The following is a 16,769-nucleotide window of genomic DNA, read 5'->3' as shown; positions in this document are numbered from 1 at the left end:
TTACAGAGGAACTTTGGGTGACTGTCCAGGTAGCGAGATGTCCTGTCAATTCTAGAGTTTATATATTATCCTTCTGTGGTCTTTGATAGAGTTGAAGACAGATAGTTATGGTTATAGTTTTCTTCAGTTATTATAAAAGATAAGTTATCCTTTTAATTTAGACAGAAAAGAGGAGATGATGGGGGGAAGTGCTTCTGTGTATGTGTTTGTCTTACTGGATGATAATAAAATACTGTTTGGCCAATGAGGCAGCAAGTTAGACAGGACTAGGAGTCAAAGAGGATTCTGGGAAATGTAGTAGAGAAGTGGTGATCCAGGCAGGAAGTGACATAGCAAGGAGACTCATATTTAAGCAAGGAGAAACAGTAAGTGTCCTTTTTCCCCTCTGATCTTCCTCCAGTGGCACAATGTGATCCACTGGCAAGGAGGGACACCAATGGAAGGTGTCCGATAATATAAGTCTTATAAAATATATAGATTCATGATAATTAAGACTGAGGTAACAGATGAGAATCCTAGTCTTTGGCCAAGCAGCATTTGTACATAATACAAGTCTGTGTGCATTAATTGGGGCCCTAACTCGGGCAGGCGGCTGGCGTAAAGCGCACACGTGGTGGTGGGGTGCAGTGGCTTTTGGTGGAAAGATTTATCGTATTAGATCTCTATTCCTTTCCTTGCCTGATGCTGGGGGAAAATATTCTGACAAATGCAACTTAAGGGGGAAAGGTCTCTTCTGGCTCCCAGGTCAAGCATGTAACTGTCTATTGTGGCAGGGGCGTCAAGGCTGCAAGTGCTTGAAGTAGCTGGTCTTCTCCCATCTATTATGAGAGACGCATAGAGGTGAATCCATATGACTTCAGATCCCTTTCTCCACTTACGTGGTTCAGGATGTCAGTCAGGAAACAGCTCCACCCATATAGGCAGATCTTTCCACCTCCATGAACAGTTACGATAATCCCCCAGAGTCCCATCTCATAGGGAGTTCTAGATTCTAGGTTTAGTAATTAACACTAACAATTGAAGCATTCATTATTTAGCTATTGCCTTTCCAGGTCACAGAAAATTAGCCCCTTCAAATGAGAACTTAGTAGTTGGGGCAGCTGCAGTCAGTACCAGTGGTGAACTCATTTTTGCTTTCTCCTGACACCTGTGACCTTTAATTGCATGAGTAAACAGACCACATCAGACTAGTGGTAGGAAAATAGCACTTCCTGCTTGTGTGTGTGTGGGGGGGGGTGTGTTTGTGTGTGTGTGTGTGTGTGTGTGTGTGTGTGTGTGTGTGTGTGTGTGTGTGTGTTCTCGAGTGTGCACATTCTCGAGAGTGTGTGGTATGTGTATGCATGCATGCGTGCACACACATGCTGGGGCTGCAGACGGAACCCAGGGCCTCGCTTGTGCTTAGCCCATTCTCTACTTCTAAGCTCCCCCCAGTCCCACTTCCTCTTCTTCATCTCAGGAGCCTTCAGGAATCTTGGATTTTCATAGAGCTCTTAGGGCACTGCAGAAATCCATGTCATAGCTGATATTTAGAATCAAAACAACTCTGAGTCATGAAGAGAAAATTAAATTATTGTTTAATACTGTTTGAGGAGTCTGGAACAATGGATTCCATTACAAGTATTATATTTAGAAATGTCTCCATTTATCCCAAAATAACCGAAGTAGAAAGGTTTTCTCCTTAGAAAGGTGAATATAAATTCATTATACCAAGACCCCCACCCCCTCCCCACCCTTGCTAGATCCTCTCCAGCAAGCAGCACAGAGTTGAAGTTAGTAATTCTACTGGTGGGCTGTTACAAATCATTTTAACTCAACATAACTCCTAGCAACCTGTGAGGAGCAGAGGTCCAAGATCCCCAGTTTACACAGCAATTCCTGAAGTCATAGGCCACTTACTTCCTTGGAATCACAGCTATTAAGAGTTGGGATCAAACCCTCTAGTCAATACAGAGTGTTAGTGGTATTGTGAAAATTCACAGGCATTGGCACAGATTCAGGCTTACCCTCTCCTTTTGGTCACATATTGGGCCACATTGGGTCTAATCTTTTTAAGTGAGGACAGTCTCTCATCGGGTGATTTTATCCCATGGCAGTTTGGAAGAAAGTGTAGAGCAGAGCCACAAAGGGGAATCTTTGCACATTCTGAAATTAAATTTCCTTCACATCTTCAAGCCACAGGATCACACATTAAACCAGTGGCACTACTTATCTTAGTGAAATCTTGCTGTTATAGCAAAATATCACAGACTAGGTAATTCATAAGTCATCAAAATACATTTCTCACATTCTAGAGGCTATGGAGGCCAAGATGAAGATGCCAGGTGATTTTGTGTCTGATAAGCTGCTCTGCATTGCCAGTGTTCTCACATGACAGAGAACAAAAGGCAAAAGGGACAACTGTTCTATGAACACTCTTTTGTAAGGTCACCAATCCTATGGAAGAGTATGGTGTCCTCATGACAACAACATCCTAAAGTCTCATTCTTAAAACTATCATATTGACAGTTAAGTTGTAACAGACATTTTGAGGACACACATTCAAACCATAGCACTACCTCCCTATTTTGCCAAGTTATTTTCTCTTGCATTTATTTACAAATAGTACTAGAATGAAACTTATACTCACTTGCATTAGTCAGTATTGGAAGTGTGAAGTAAGAAGCAGTCCCCCAAATCTCAGTGATCTTAAATAACCAAAACTTTTTCTCACTCCTGCATGATCATTATGGTTTACCTAATAGCTTGTCTGTGCTTTCCTAACACAAGAACCAGGGCTGGGTGGCTTTTGGCCATGTGCTGTGTTGTTGGTCACCATAGCAGCAGGAAAAGGATGGTGAGAAATCATATACTTATTCTTAAAGTTTTTTCTAAGTGACATCTTTCCCATACAATCACTGTCTAAAGCAAGCCAACCTCTCTGACTGATTCCACAAGTCCAGGAGTCTATAATCAAATGACAGACCAATGGTCCATGATAGACATAGCTGAAACAAGACAGAAGCATCTTTATCACTGATTGGTTAATAATTGATTTGTTACATTTTGCCACAATGTCTTTGAATATGTTAGTTTTAGTTAGTTGCCCTTAGAGGATAACTTGTGGGAGTCAGTTATCTCCACTGTGGGGACCTGGAGATTGAATTCAGGTAATCAGGTTTGGCAGAAAGCCCCTTTACCCTTATCAGCTCTTTTTTTTCATTTAAAAATTTCTTTATTTTCTTTCTTTTAGGGAGACATATACACATATATATACACATATCCAATACATATGTAGGAGAAAATATAAATATACACTGGGTATATACACAATACTTGTGTATAATTATATATATGTATCTCCCTGAGTGTGTGTGTGTGTGTGTGTGTGTGTGTGTGAGAGAGAGAGAGAGAGAGAGAGAGAGAGAGAGAGAGAGAGAGAGAGAGAGAGAGAGAGACATGACCTCCTGAATCAGGACTATTGGTCAAAATGCCATTCAGAGTGCACAAATTCTTTTTATTTTTTTTAATTGCCTTACAGGTATTTACTGTATGTTAAACATACTGTTGTTCTTAAGCCTTGTACCCAGTGCCCAGAAATGTCTGGAACTTAGTTTCTAAGTAACAGGAAGAAAGGTGTAGTAGGCAGAAGCACTGTGCTTGGGCCCACGGCAAGTATGATGGCTTCTCAGTGCTGGGTCTCCAGAAATCCTCTGCTTGTTGTGTTTTCTTCTTATTTCTTCCTCCAGTCTTTCGGGTCAGAATGGTCATTTAGGGAAGCTAGAGGGTGTTACAGTTTATAACACCTGCTGGAAGGGCATGTGCCTGTGGGCTCCTATTTCAGAAGACCTCTCAAGGCATGTGTTTGGGGGCAGCATTATTCATTTGAGTTCTTCTCTGTTCCCTTCCTCTTATGTCTCAAGACTTCCTGGTGATTGTTTCTGTTTCAGGTCCTAGTTTTTTTTAGTTTTTTTTTTTTTAAACAAAAACATGTGGGCCACATACATGATAGAGGTCTCATAGTAATACAGTAGAATGAAATTTCCTGTTAATTGGTGGCATTGAGTGACACTGTACCCCCATGTCATGTCATGGTGCATCAGATCACTTGTACTGTTAGTGGTGCTGTTGGTGTAAACAAAGCTAACACACTGCCAGTTGTAGAAAAGTACATGCATTTATGGACTCGGCACAAGGCTGGGTGATGACGATATGTGACTATGTTACTAGTGCATGCATTCATTATGCTGTGCTTTTTTGTCATTTCAGAGTGTACCACATGTACTTGTAGTTAAAGCCAGTCTATGGTATGTTGTGTTGACAGTTGCATTACACATCTCAGTATAAAGGTTTTTGGTTACATTATTTTTAATTATATTTGTTTAATCTCCTGCAGTTGTTCATTGGGTCCCCAGGATCAGTAGGATCTCTCTCTCTCTCTCTCTCTCTCTCTCTCTCTCTCTCTCTCTCTCTCACACACACACACACCACACACACACACACACACACACACATATATATATATTATATATAATATATATATATATATATCCTTTATGTATCAGATACATACATACCATACACAGCAGGTTTATAGTAGGAAGTGCCATCTACATTTTGAGAACTATCCTTGTACTTTATGACTCACATTTTCTTGTATTTTATGACTCACATCCTCTACCACTGCAATAAAGTCAGCTCTTCATTTCACCTAACATAGTGTTCCTCAGGCTCAGCCATATGTTCATGAATGGAAGACTTTCCTTATGTATTCCTGTGTGTGTGTGTGTGTGTGTGTGTGTGTGTGTGTGTGTGTGTGTGTGTGTGTGCATGTTGAATTTTCTTCATTCTTTGTCATTAGTAGTTCAGTGGGTATTTAAGTTGATTCCATACTTTGGCTGTTGAGGATAATGGCACAGGGAACACGGAAGTGACCTACTGACTTCGTTTCCCTTGGATATATTTTCAAGAGACACCACTAGGCATATATCGTTCTCTTCTTCATTCTAGATTTTCTATATGCTGTTCTTGGTGGCTATTCCAATTTACACTTTGCCAGCAGTGTACAGGGTTTCTCTTTACTTCACATCCCTGCCAATACTTGTCGTTTTTTTTTTTTTTCATACTATCCATTCTGGCAGCTGTGATGTGACATCGTATCGCAGTTTTCAATGTGGCTTTGGATGGTTGGAATGACCTGAGCTTTCCATCTGGTATTTCAAGGCCATTGCTTCTGCATGTGAGTGAATGCTGTTCTGCTTCTTGAGAAGACAGAATTCCTAAGCAAGAATTGCCCTACTCCAGAAGAACAGATACAGGAAGCCACGGGGGTCACTGACACATCTTTTACAGTCTGTGTTTGGAAATACAGTGAACAATTGATTCCATTGTAGCAAAGACACTTGTATTTATTCAGCCAACTATTTGAAAACTGTATAAGACTGTGTTTTTATGCTCATGGTATCTAAGTAATCAGTCTGCCTTTTGGAAGTAGTGGAACAAGAGTCACTTCAGCCATAAAGTATCTAATTTATACAGGGAACTATGTCGTTTAGTTGGTTGGTTCATGCTGTAAACTCATTTTACATTTATGCTGCAACTTTAAATTGATTTTTATTTAACAAAAAATTGATTTGACTCTTAGGGGAAAGATATACAAGAACTGGAAGGCTACATTCTAAGTGACCTATTTCGGACTTTAAAAAAATAGATTATCAAGATTAGTATTTAGTTAGATCATAAAGGGAACACTTTTCCAATTGACTTCTCTGGATATTTTCTCTGTAAAGATACCCTTGGATGTCAGTAGTTGCAGTAGGGGTGTTTGTGTTGCTGATCAACTTCATAAACAGCTGGGCACATCTGGTTTCTGTTCTTCAGACATATGTGTGTGTGTGTAAATTTCAAATAAACAAAATATCTCACCACACTGTTTATTCTATGCAGTCAATGTGCATTTATTGAACATTTCTCCTGTTTTCAAATGATTTCCTACTTATTGAAATAATCAAAATTAGAAATAAGAAAAATTTTATATAAGCATAGCTAACAAGTGATACAGTATGTTCTTGTGTTGTACTTGTCATATGATAAGAAATGATTGAAAAATAATCATTTGTTATCATAATCATTTGTTATCATTGACAAAGTCTTGGGCTGCAGAGATGGTTCAGCAGAGGAAGATACTTACTGCCAAACCTGAATGCAGGAGCTCAGTCCCCAGGGTCTACTTGGTAGAAAGAGTGAACTCATCTCTTGCAAGTTGTCCTCCAATCTCTGTGCATGTGCCATGGTTTGTGCATGCCCCTGTGTGGGTATGAGTGTGTATTTGTGTGTATGTTAAATAAATTTTAAAGAAAATATCACCTCTAAGTTGATTGGGTATGAACATGTCATCAATGAGTTTGAGGAAAAAGCCATATATATTTTTTTTAATATCCTCATCTTTGGAGACACATGATCCAAACCCTAGCAATAAAGAGATCAGCTCTCAGAAACTGTGCCTCAACACACAAAGATGCAGAAGACACTGGAGACGTCCCATGGTGCCCCCATCACTTGGCCTTCCACAGTTCCATTCTCCAGATGCACACTGGCCATGCGTGTGTGTTTGTTGTTTGTGGTGTTTTATAATCTCTCACATGCAGATCTGCTAAGTTTATAGATGTGAAATAGGAGTTAGAAGCTGAACTCATTCTGTCCTCAGCAAGTGTTCCAACTCTTTGAGGGCACGGCATTGAGCGAGGCAGCTCAGAGACACCTAGGACTGCTTTCTTTAAATAACCTTCTTACTTCTCTCCTTAAATAGCTGACTTTTCCTCACTGAATCCTAAATTCATAATCATAAGCCCTTCTTCCTCTTCCCTTCATCTGTCTTCCCTCAATGTTTTCTTTGAACTGTGCCTCCCTTTCCCTAATTCTGCTCCTGAAAATGTGCTATACAATAAAAACGAAATTGTACATCTTTTAAGAAAACTGGATTTGGATTTGAAACCTTACTCTTCTACTATATGGCTGTGTGACATTGAGTAAGTAATGGAATACGTCTGAGCCTTAATGAAATGAAACAGGCTTTCCTTCCTCATTCTCCTGAAGCCTCTATGCAATAATGCATACTGAGTTCCTAAAATTAATCAGGGCTCCTGTCTCATTTCTCATTTTTAACTCTTCTTGCTAAATTTCATGCTCTCACTGAAGTCTCCAGGTGAATAATTTGAACCTTTGGGTTGCTGGACTCCAGTCAGAAAGGATATCCCAGATACATCCAGACACCTTTCTTTATGGTGTCTAACAGTTTTTTTAGAAAGTCACTATTTAAATAACCCTTACTTTGATCTCAGATGTAGGCCTAAGTTTAGTCAAATTTATTTTACCTTTATCTGAATAAGTCCTACAATGACCTCTCAGAGCCTGGAGAGATGGCTTAGCAGTTAAGAGCACTTACTGCTATTGCACAGGACTTGATTTGGGTTTCTGCCACCTGCATGGCATCTCATAGCCATTCCTAAATTCAGCTCCAGGGGATCTGGCTTCTTCAGCCTCCATAGGCATCAAGCATGCTTGCAGTGCACATACACACAGGCAAAACACTCATACACACAAATAAAATTAAATAAATAATTAATGACCTTTTCAGCAATGGCTAGTCCTCAACTCATTTGAAGGTAAGGAACTACTGTTGCAGTTCATTGCAAGGACAGGTAGGACTGAGTGGGGAGCCATGAAGGAGCGTGTCATTCCTATCAAACAAAACAAAGAGTGGATCCTGTTTTCTTCTTGGAGATCATTGATACACAGTTGTGATTCTGAGGGCTAAGCTCTGACCATTCTTAATTCAGATTAACCAATTAGGACTGTGTTTATGGCTCATCTTCTCTGTATCCCATGCTTGGGAAACTCTCATCTTCCCTCCCGCTTTTCTGTTATGAAAACAAAAGCCACCACCTCCTTCTGGCACTTTCTGTACAGCACAATGTCTTCCATCATTATACCAAGAATACCCTGGGTGCTTTGCCCTACAGGATTTCAGTGGATGTTGGATTCCACCATGGTACATAGTCAGCTGTCAACAAATATATTGAAGTATATGTTAAACACAAAAGTTAAATTGTTCTGTAAGAATTAGAAATACTTTCTGTTTTATTTAACTATTACATTACCTTATGCAGATTTCAGAAGGAAGATAGTCCTCCTCATCACTTGAAAAATAAGAAAAGACAATACAAACAACAGTCCAGGATTTTTAAGTGTGTGTGTGTGTGTGTGTGTGTGTGTGTGTGTGTGTGTGTGTGTGTACATGCTCGTGTGTGTATTAAAGTTGCCTTTTTTGCTAGACATTTTATCAACACCCAACTTGGGAGTGATATTGTGAAACAAACCTTGGAGACTTGTGCCAGTCTACTAAATAAAATTATATGTCCCCTTGGCTTGTAGCACTTTGGTACAGAGGGATGTCAGTGACTACTTTTCTAGGTTCTTGTGAGAATTCATGAGCCTATGTGTGAATTAGCCAAAAATTTTATTAATCAGTGACTATAAATACAAACTGTGGGTTAGCATATGTCAGAAAATTCTGACTGTCTATGAGTTGGATATCACTGAGGATCAAGAATGTAAAAACTGATACGTATTTATTCAAACAGTATATGAATATCAAAATCCCAGCACTATAACTTGACTAGTGTTTGATTTTGATGGAAAAAATCAAGATTGAATGTATGTTTAAAGCTTAGGTTAAAGCCACTTGAATTTGTAGGGCTGTTTTTTGTTTAAAGCCACTTGAATTTGTAGGGCTGTGTTTTGAGTAAACACATTGTAATAAACTGTAGGGATTTTTAACCATTCGTTCATTCAGGTAAAGTTAGGCAGAGAAAAGTTTGGAATGGGCATGTGAGTTCTGGCCATCTTGTCACCGACCTGGTGGTTAGGTCTTCACAGAGAAGCCTCATTCCATTCCTAGCAGTGACTCATCTGTGGGTCCCTGCAGGAAAAAGCTCTGAAGTACAGCAAAAAAGAGACAAGGGGATGTAGAACAGATTTGCTTTCAATGCATGAAATTAAATTAAGAATTAGACTTGGCTCTATCGTCTCTAATGAGGTGAATACAAATGAGTTGAATAGTGGAGCCCTCTCTGCAGCCCTAACGCAGACTCCTCTCTTAAGGAAGCTGCTTCACGCTCTATGAAAGAATGGTTCCAAAGCTGAGGATATTCTCTGAAAGCAGCCTGTCTGTCTGTCTGTCACAGTGCACGGGGATCTGATGGACTGGCTTGAAGGTGGACATAAAACCAAGGACTGAGTTGGGGAGGCCAACAGAAAACCCATGAATGAGTCATGTGACAGAGAGCAGAGGAAGTCATTTGGCCTGTCCAAGGGTTGCTTACTCCTTGCTTCACACTGAACACACTTAGACTTGGGCACAGTCTCCATTATTGTCTTCTTAGGAGCAGAAGCCATTTGTTTGCCCCTCTCCCTGGGATCGAACCCAGGCCTTGAATATGCTAGGCAAGCACTCTATCACTGAGCTCCTCTTACTTTTCTTTCTGATGTGGGCCCTAAATTTCCTAATCTGACCTTGAACTGTCCCAGCAGGCCTTAAACTGGTGATTCTGCTGTCTCAGCCTCCCTAGTAGCTGGGATTACAGGTCTGTACTAAAAGGGTCATCACCTCAAGAAACCTTTGTTGCTTTACTCCCACAAATGCAGGCATTGCCCAAATGGGCAGGCTTGTTTCTGTGAACCTCTAGTTACTCTCTTTGCTTAGTGATTTTTAGCTCTTTGGATATTCTCTCTGGTCTTATACCTCTGCCCCAACCATGAACTGTGTTTGTTCTTAAATTAGACAAACCTGATGCTGCAAGTGGGTGCAAGGTTGATTCATTTTACTATTAGCGTCCAAGTTTCAGTATCCTTTGTTCTCCTTATATAATTGCAATTCTCGAAAGGAAAGAAATAAAAGCCATCCGTGTTCCTTGCAATTGTGTTCATGGTACAGTAATAAACTCTGAAACATGTTCACTTAATTGGCATTCCCATTTGTAAGCACCAGTACCGGTAATGCCTTCCACATCATGTCAGCACATACCTATATATACTAAGTAGCTCTCAGACACAGGATCTTACCCTTAAAATATGTTCTAGTATCTTAAGCAATATGAGTATTTTCCCTCATTAATCTGCATTACTCCTTTTAGACGCTGTAGTTGTCTGCCCTTCAGGAACAGCAGGGTGGATTTGACCACTCTTCTGTTGCTGGCTCCTTTCTTTGTCTCCAGATTGTCACTACAGAACCACAGTGAATGTCCTCACAGGTCCTTTTATATACACTTATTCTAATCTTTCTTTTTTACATGTGTTTATTTTGTGTGCATGTGCTTTGGCGTGGAGTGGACGCGTATGTGTGTGAAAGTCACATCGGAGTAGTACATTGCAGTAGCTATTGTACTCCTTCCACAGATGTATTCCAGTGATGGAACTCAAGTTGCCAGCCTTGAAAACAAGCCGCTTAACTAACTGATCCATCCTACCAGCTCAAGTGTTCCCCTTGAATGATAATTATTAGCACAGATTAATTGTACAAATTAATGACTTCATCATGGCATTTTTTCATCCCTGCACATCCAGAGTCTGGATTACACCTAACACACTCTTGCACTTTCCTGCCTCCCCCTCTCTTCTCTAATCCCTTTCCTGTTTGTCTCCTACTGTCAGGTCATCTTGTTTGTTGTTGTTCCCACATAGAAGATACTTCCTCCACGTCAGGTTTATTTCCCTTGACACAAGGACTTCAGTATCATCGTTTTTTTTTTTTTTTTTCCTGAAAATGATACAGTGACATTCTTTTTATGGCTGAGTAATAAGCCATTGTGCATATTCACTATTCTTTTTTAATGCATTCACCTGTTGGCCGTTAGGCCCATCTTTCTAAAGAAGACCATACGGGAGTGAAATTGCCAAGGTAGTAAAGAGAATGAATATACCAAATTGTACAGGGCATTCTCAAATTAACCAAAAATATCTACCAATTCCTTTTCTCGTTGTATCTGGTAAAAGTATGTTTCCTTAAACTTCACCAGCAGTGGACACAGCTTAATTGGCTAGTAAGTTGTTGTTGTTGTGCTTCTGAAGTGGTCCTAGTTTGCATCATCTTACATCATTCTTTTCAGTTGTATTGGAAGATTTTTCTGCTATGGATGCCCATGTCTGTGTTTCTCTTTGATTGCTACCTCTTTAGCAATGAAACAAGCCATTCTAAAGTATACCCCCCTACACACTTGTACAATGGTAATGAGCTCATGAGGTCGTTTTAGTAATGTAATGTTATTAGGGTTGTTGCAGTGTGAGGCATGTCTTGGAAATGTTTTTACTGCTAAACTTTTTTCATTTTTTTCCATATTCCTGACATTTTATGCAATTTATGACTCTTCTCATTTTCTCATTTTCAGCTAATATACCTGTCAGACGATTCCCAACAACCCCAGGGGAAAATTATCTATCTGTAGCAAACGCTGTTAAAAAGAAGAGAAACAGGGCCTGAATGTAGCTCAATTAAGAAAGTGCTTGCTTAGAATGTACAACATCCTAGGTTCCATCCCCAGCAACTGCAAAAATGGACTCTTGTAATCCCAGAACTTGAGTGGTTGAGGCTGGGAGAACCAGAATTCGGGATCATTCTCAATTACATAGCAAATTTGGAGCCAATATAGGCTAGCTACATGGCATCCTGTTTTAAAAAAGAAAATTAAAACAATCCAACAACAACAACAAAATGACTCCAAACAAAGCACACTCCGAAAGAAGAGGTGGAAGGGAAGAGAGACATTTGGGAGGACACCTGGAGCTGTTACTCTCTCTTTCAGATAGTTACTGTTGTCATTGATTATCTATGAGTTTTCCCTTCCTGAAACTTTCTCCTCTTCCTATGCTCCATTCTCCACCCTTCATTCCTGGCTTCTCTTCTCTTCTCTCAAAGAGCTTCCTCCCTCCTTTCACTTCCTCTTTTTTCTTCTCCAGGTCAATCACTTCTGTCTTCTGGAATTCTACATAGAAACCCTTCCTTCCTTCCTTCCTTCCTTCCTTCCTTCCTTCCTTCCTTCCTTCCTTCCTTCTCTCCCCCTCCTCTCTCTGTCTCTGTCTCTTTCTCTGTCTCTGTCTGTCTGTCTGTCTGTCTGTCTGTCTGTCTGTCTGTCTGTCTCTCTCTCTCTCTCTCTCTCTCTCGTGTGTGTGTGTGTATGTGTATGTGTGTGTATATGCTCAAGGAGGCTAGAGATCAACCATTGGTGTCTTCCACTTGATTATTTTTGGGCTGGGGCAGGCTTTCTCACTGAACCCAGGTCTGGACAGTCAGATCCCTGAAATCCCCCTGTCTTGGCATTGAAACACTGAGATTACAAGTGATCCTTGTCAAGTCAGAATTTTGCCCGTTGGTTTGTTTTTCAATTGTCAGTACTTAGGCTTTAAAAACCAGGTCCCCATGCTTGTGCAACCAATACTTTGCTCACTGAGTCATCTCTCCAGCCCCTAGGAACTCTTCATAAGACAGGCACAGACTGACAATTCTTTAAAAGAGAAGCAGTGGATGCTCCAAATGGACCGGCAAGCCAAGGAGTTCCCATTCAACCCTCTCACTTGTTTCCCTTCCTGCAGAGTGCACTAAGTGAGACACTTGGAAATTGCGGCCATAGACATGAAATTGGGAAAGCAGGACAAAAACATCATGACAGAGAAACAATGTAAAAAAGGAAAGAAATGAAGGAAGGAAAATTAGAAATCTGATTATTAAAGTTCATTTGCCACATAAATAATAAAAACAGGCAAGAACTTTGGCAAAAAAAAAAGTAAGAATAGACTGGTTTTTACAAGGAAGTTATATATATATATATATATATATATATATATATATATATATATGAGAGAGAGAGAGAGAGAGAGAGAGAGAGAGAGAGACTGATAATTAATTCTGGCAGAAAGAAATTTAATAGAACAGAATAGCTAATCTTGACCCAGGTATGTGGGGCTAGTTACATATGACAAAGGCAAGAAATTATCATGTAATTTCAATCCAGTGGCAGTATAGGTGATTTCTTGCAAAACAAAATTATGCTGTAGTTTGCATGCATCTTTGAAATTTTTTAGATATATTTTATGTTTTGCCTATACATATGCATGTGTACCTTGTGTGTGAGAGCCTGGCGCCCTGTGGAGGTCACAAGAAGAAATCAGATGTCCTAGAACTGGGGTTATAGATGGTTGTGAGTGATGGATGTGGATGCTGGGAATTGAACCTGGGTCCTCTATAAGAATAGCCAGCGTTCTTAGCCACTGAGCCTTCTTTCCAACCCATCTACTTAGAATCTTAGGCAAAAATAAATTCTAGATTCCTCAAAAAGAAAGTATAGCATCAAGCCACAAAATCATTAAAGGAAACCCTGGAGAAATGAGCATCTGTAGCCCTAGACTGAAGTTCTTTCTGATGATGGCATGACGCCAACAATAAACAAAATGAGACTGAAATCTTTTATTGAAAACCTAAAGTTTCCATATGGCAAAGGATATCATTTAAAAAGGTATAGACATAAATGACATGTTGCCAAGCATGTCACCAGCAGACAGCTAGATTCCTCAATACATAAAGAGTTGCATGAATCCATTTAAATGTCAGATGAGGAGAAACCTTCTCCTTCCGTAGAAAGAGCTACAGCAATCAGGAGCACCAGGAAAGCAAAGGCCACGAAGACTTGTCTCTTCACTCAGTAATGCCTGGCTTTTAGCAATCGTTACCATAGCAATGCCTTAGTTCACTGGGACCATTGTAACAAGAATACTATAGATGAGGTGACATATGCAGCAGAAGCTTTTCTCATGATTCTGGAAGCTGGGAAGTCCAATACAGGGGCACGAGCAGATTCTATAGCCAGTGGAGGTCTATTGCCCTGTTCATACATGGTCTCACTGGCTCTTCACATGGCAGGAGGTGAGAGTGAGTCCTCAGGGTCTCTCTCATAAGATGCTGTGGTTTGAATATGCCCCCTCAAAGCTCATATGTGGGGAACTTACTCCCCAAATGGCAACGTTAATGGCATTTTGAGGTCAGGATTTGAGGAGGTGAATAAGGTTCAATGCAGTTTTGAGATTGACTCTATGAAGAAGTGAAAGAGAGGATTGTCTTAGTGTTTTATTGTTGTGAAGGAACACCATGACCATGGCAACTCTTATGAAAGAAAGCTTTTAATTGGGACTTATGGTTTCAGAGATTTAGTCCATTATCATCAAGGCAGGAATCATGACAGCACACAGGCGACACAGTGCTAGATAATAGATGAGAACAGGTCTGTAGGCAGCAGGAAAAGAAAAGGCCATTAGGCCTGGCTAGGGCTTCGGAAACTCCAAAGCCCACCCCCAGTGACCCACTCCAACAAGGTCGTACCTCTTAATCTCATTCAAGCAGTGCTACTCACTGATGACCAAGCATTCAAATATTTGGGCCTATGGGTGCCATTCTTATACAAACCACCACAAGGACTGAGCTGGCATGACCTTGATTTTTTGCCACAAACCACTGCCAGGCTATTAGGCTTTACCAGATATAGCCCCTTGACCTTGAACGTCCCAGCTTGGGAAACGTAAGCAACTCATGTTCTGTATAAATTATCTAGACTCTTTACTGGATAATACAAAAGGCTTAAACAAAGGAGCAAACCCCAGTTATGATTGATCCACCCTGATGGCCTAATATCCTCCTAAAGGCTCTCCCTCCTGAAACTGTGGCCTTAGGAGTTGGGGGTTGATATATGAATTTGATAGTTATGCAAATATTCAGTCTATAGCAAGTAGTTCACAAATGGAGACTATAAGTAAGAAAAACTGAGGGAGCTCCAGTGAAAGCTGGAAGTTAAAAAAATCTCTTCAGTTTATATTGTTGCACTAAGCTCGTGATAGAAAAAAAGAGAAAAGATGATGAAAACATACAGAGCCATGTATGTATGTATGTATGTATGTATGTATGTATGTTTGTATGTATGTATCCCCACAGCATCCTCATTTTTTTTCGGTATGCTTTCTGTTCAGGCATCACCTGTGTGGTTTCTCTGAAAAAGTCAAGAATTAGGTCCTTCAGTGCTAAAGGAGTTTGTGTACTCAAGGCTAGAGAACTTTCTTTTTACAAGTGCCGAGGAGTTCAGTCTTGTCATTCCTCCACAGGGCCTCCCTTCATACCTTTTCACTCCTTCCTTTCAGAGCAACCCTGGTGGATTTTACTCATGGGTGGTGAGAGTAAAATTCTCCAGCCAAAATGATGCTTTAGAATGCCAGAGGTTAGAAAGACTCTTGAGAGTCGTAGTGCACAGGAGCCTGTAGATTACAAGATGGCACTTCTCAGCGCTACTGAGGATGTGGAATTCACTCTGGTCAAAGTTGGCTTATTTGCAGTAGGGACGACTGTGAGGGCTTCAATGGCCTTGGTAGGATGGATGCATCTGTGTTGCTTGGCGATCAGGTTTCTCCAAGCTGTGTGATAGTAAGCGGAGCAACCCAGGCTGGAATGACCATTTCTCTCCAGACTTAGTTTCAGGCCCATCGCCAGGGTGGTCTGGATTTCTCAGGCCTGATAGCAGTGGCAACATAATACTTGTTAGTGTCTCTCTTTACAATGGTGCTCCACAAGTCATGGTGGCCATGCTGCTGAGGGCAGATACCTTATCTGTTCTGCAATGAGGGGTGAAAAGTCAAGTTTGTGGTCATTAGAACTTCAGCTGGGACATCTTTGCTGGCACCCTGCATGCTGGTAAGTTGGTGATGTCCTTAGCAGTGGCTTCCTTTTTAACAATTCAAGTCACCTTCCTGTTCAGAAATGGAGTGAGTAGAGAACGTGCCAGTTTATTGTTGAGAGTGTCCAGATTAGATGAGCTGGGATGTGGGGTGGGATCATGTTTCTACTTTGGGGGAAACAGGCTTCTAATGTCTTCTGTTACTGCAGAATATGTTTCCCACTGGGTCCCCGGCAGGGTGTTTTGTGAGCTCATTATGGATCAGCTACTTGGTGTCCTGGAGATTTCTGTTCCAGAGCCTCGTGGCTTTTAGTCCTTGGAGAGCATTTGTTTCATGCCATTGTTACACAGCTCATAATTGGTTCTGGCCTGTGTTTTGGAATTTTGTCAGGCTGGCCAGTTTTGTAGAAGGCATTGCTGACAAAGAACACACAGATTTTCAGGGGCTTTCTCTACATGCTGCATTGTCTGTGAGCTCAAGATGTACTTGGTCACAATGTGTTACATTTTACATTTAGTGACTTGAGTATCAGTCTGCCAGTCCTCTAAACAGCCTGTACTTTGCTTTCATTCATGTGACTATAGAACTATATCTTCTACCAAATAATAACACCAGCAAAGATCTCCAGAATATGCAAAACTTGTTGGCACAGAACTAACATTTTGCAGATTGTCATATTATGTCACCTATGGCTTCATCTCTAAGTCTGATGCCCCAGCTCCCTCTTCCTCATTGTTCTCTGTTTTATACCCTACTATCCCAAAGGCAACAGAATGGCACCTGTAGAACTGATCAAATTACTCATGCATTTGATTCATCTGCAAATACTAGGTGAACAGGCTGAACTCTCCTGCCTTGTATTATACTTTTAAGATAATTCTGTAAATCTGTAAATCTGGAGAAACAAAATTAATTAAAAAGAAAAGCAAGCTCTCATATAAACTCATCTCTTCTTTATAACCAATGCATTGCTCCTGGAGCCAGAAGACCCCAGGCTTCTTGAATCCCTCTATGCACACACACACACA

Source organism: Cricetulus griseus, chromosome 2, assembly GCF_003668045.3.
Source record: "Cricetulus griseus strain 17A/GY chromosome 2, alternate assembly CriGri-PICRH-1.0, whole genome shotgun sequence".
Classification (NCBI taxonomy): Eukaryota; Metazoa; Chordata; class Mammalia; order Rodentia; family Cricetidae; genus Cricetulus; species Cricetulus griseus.
This window is presented reverse-complemented; position numbering follows the sequence as displayed.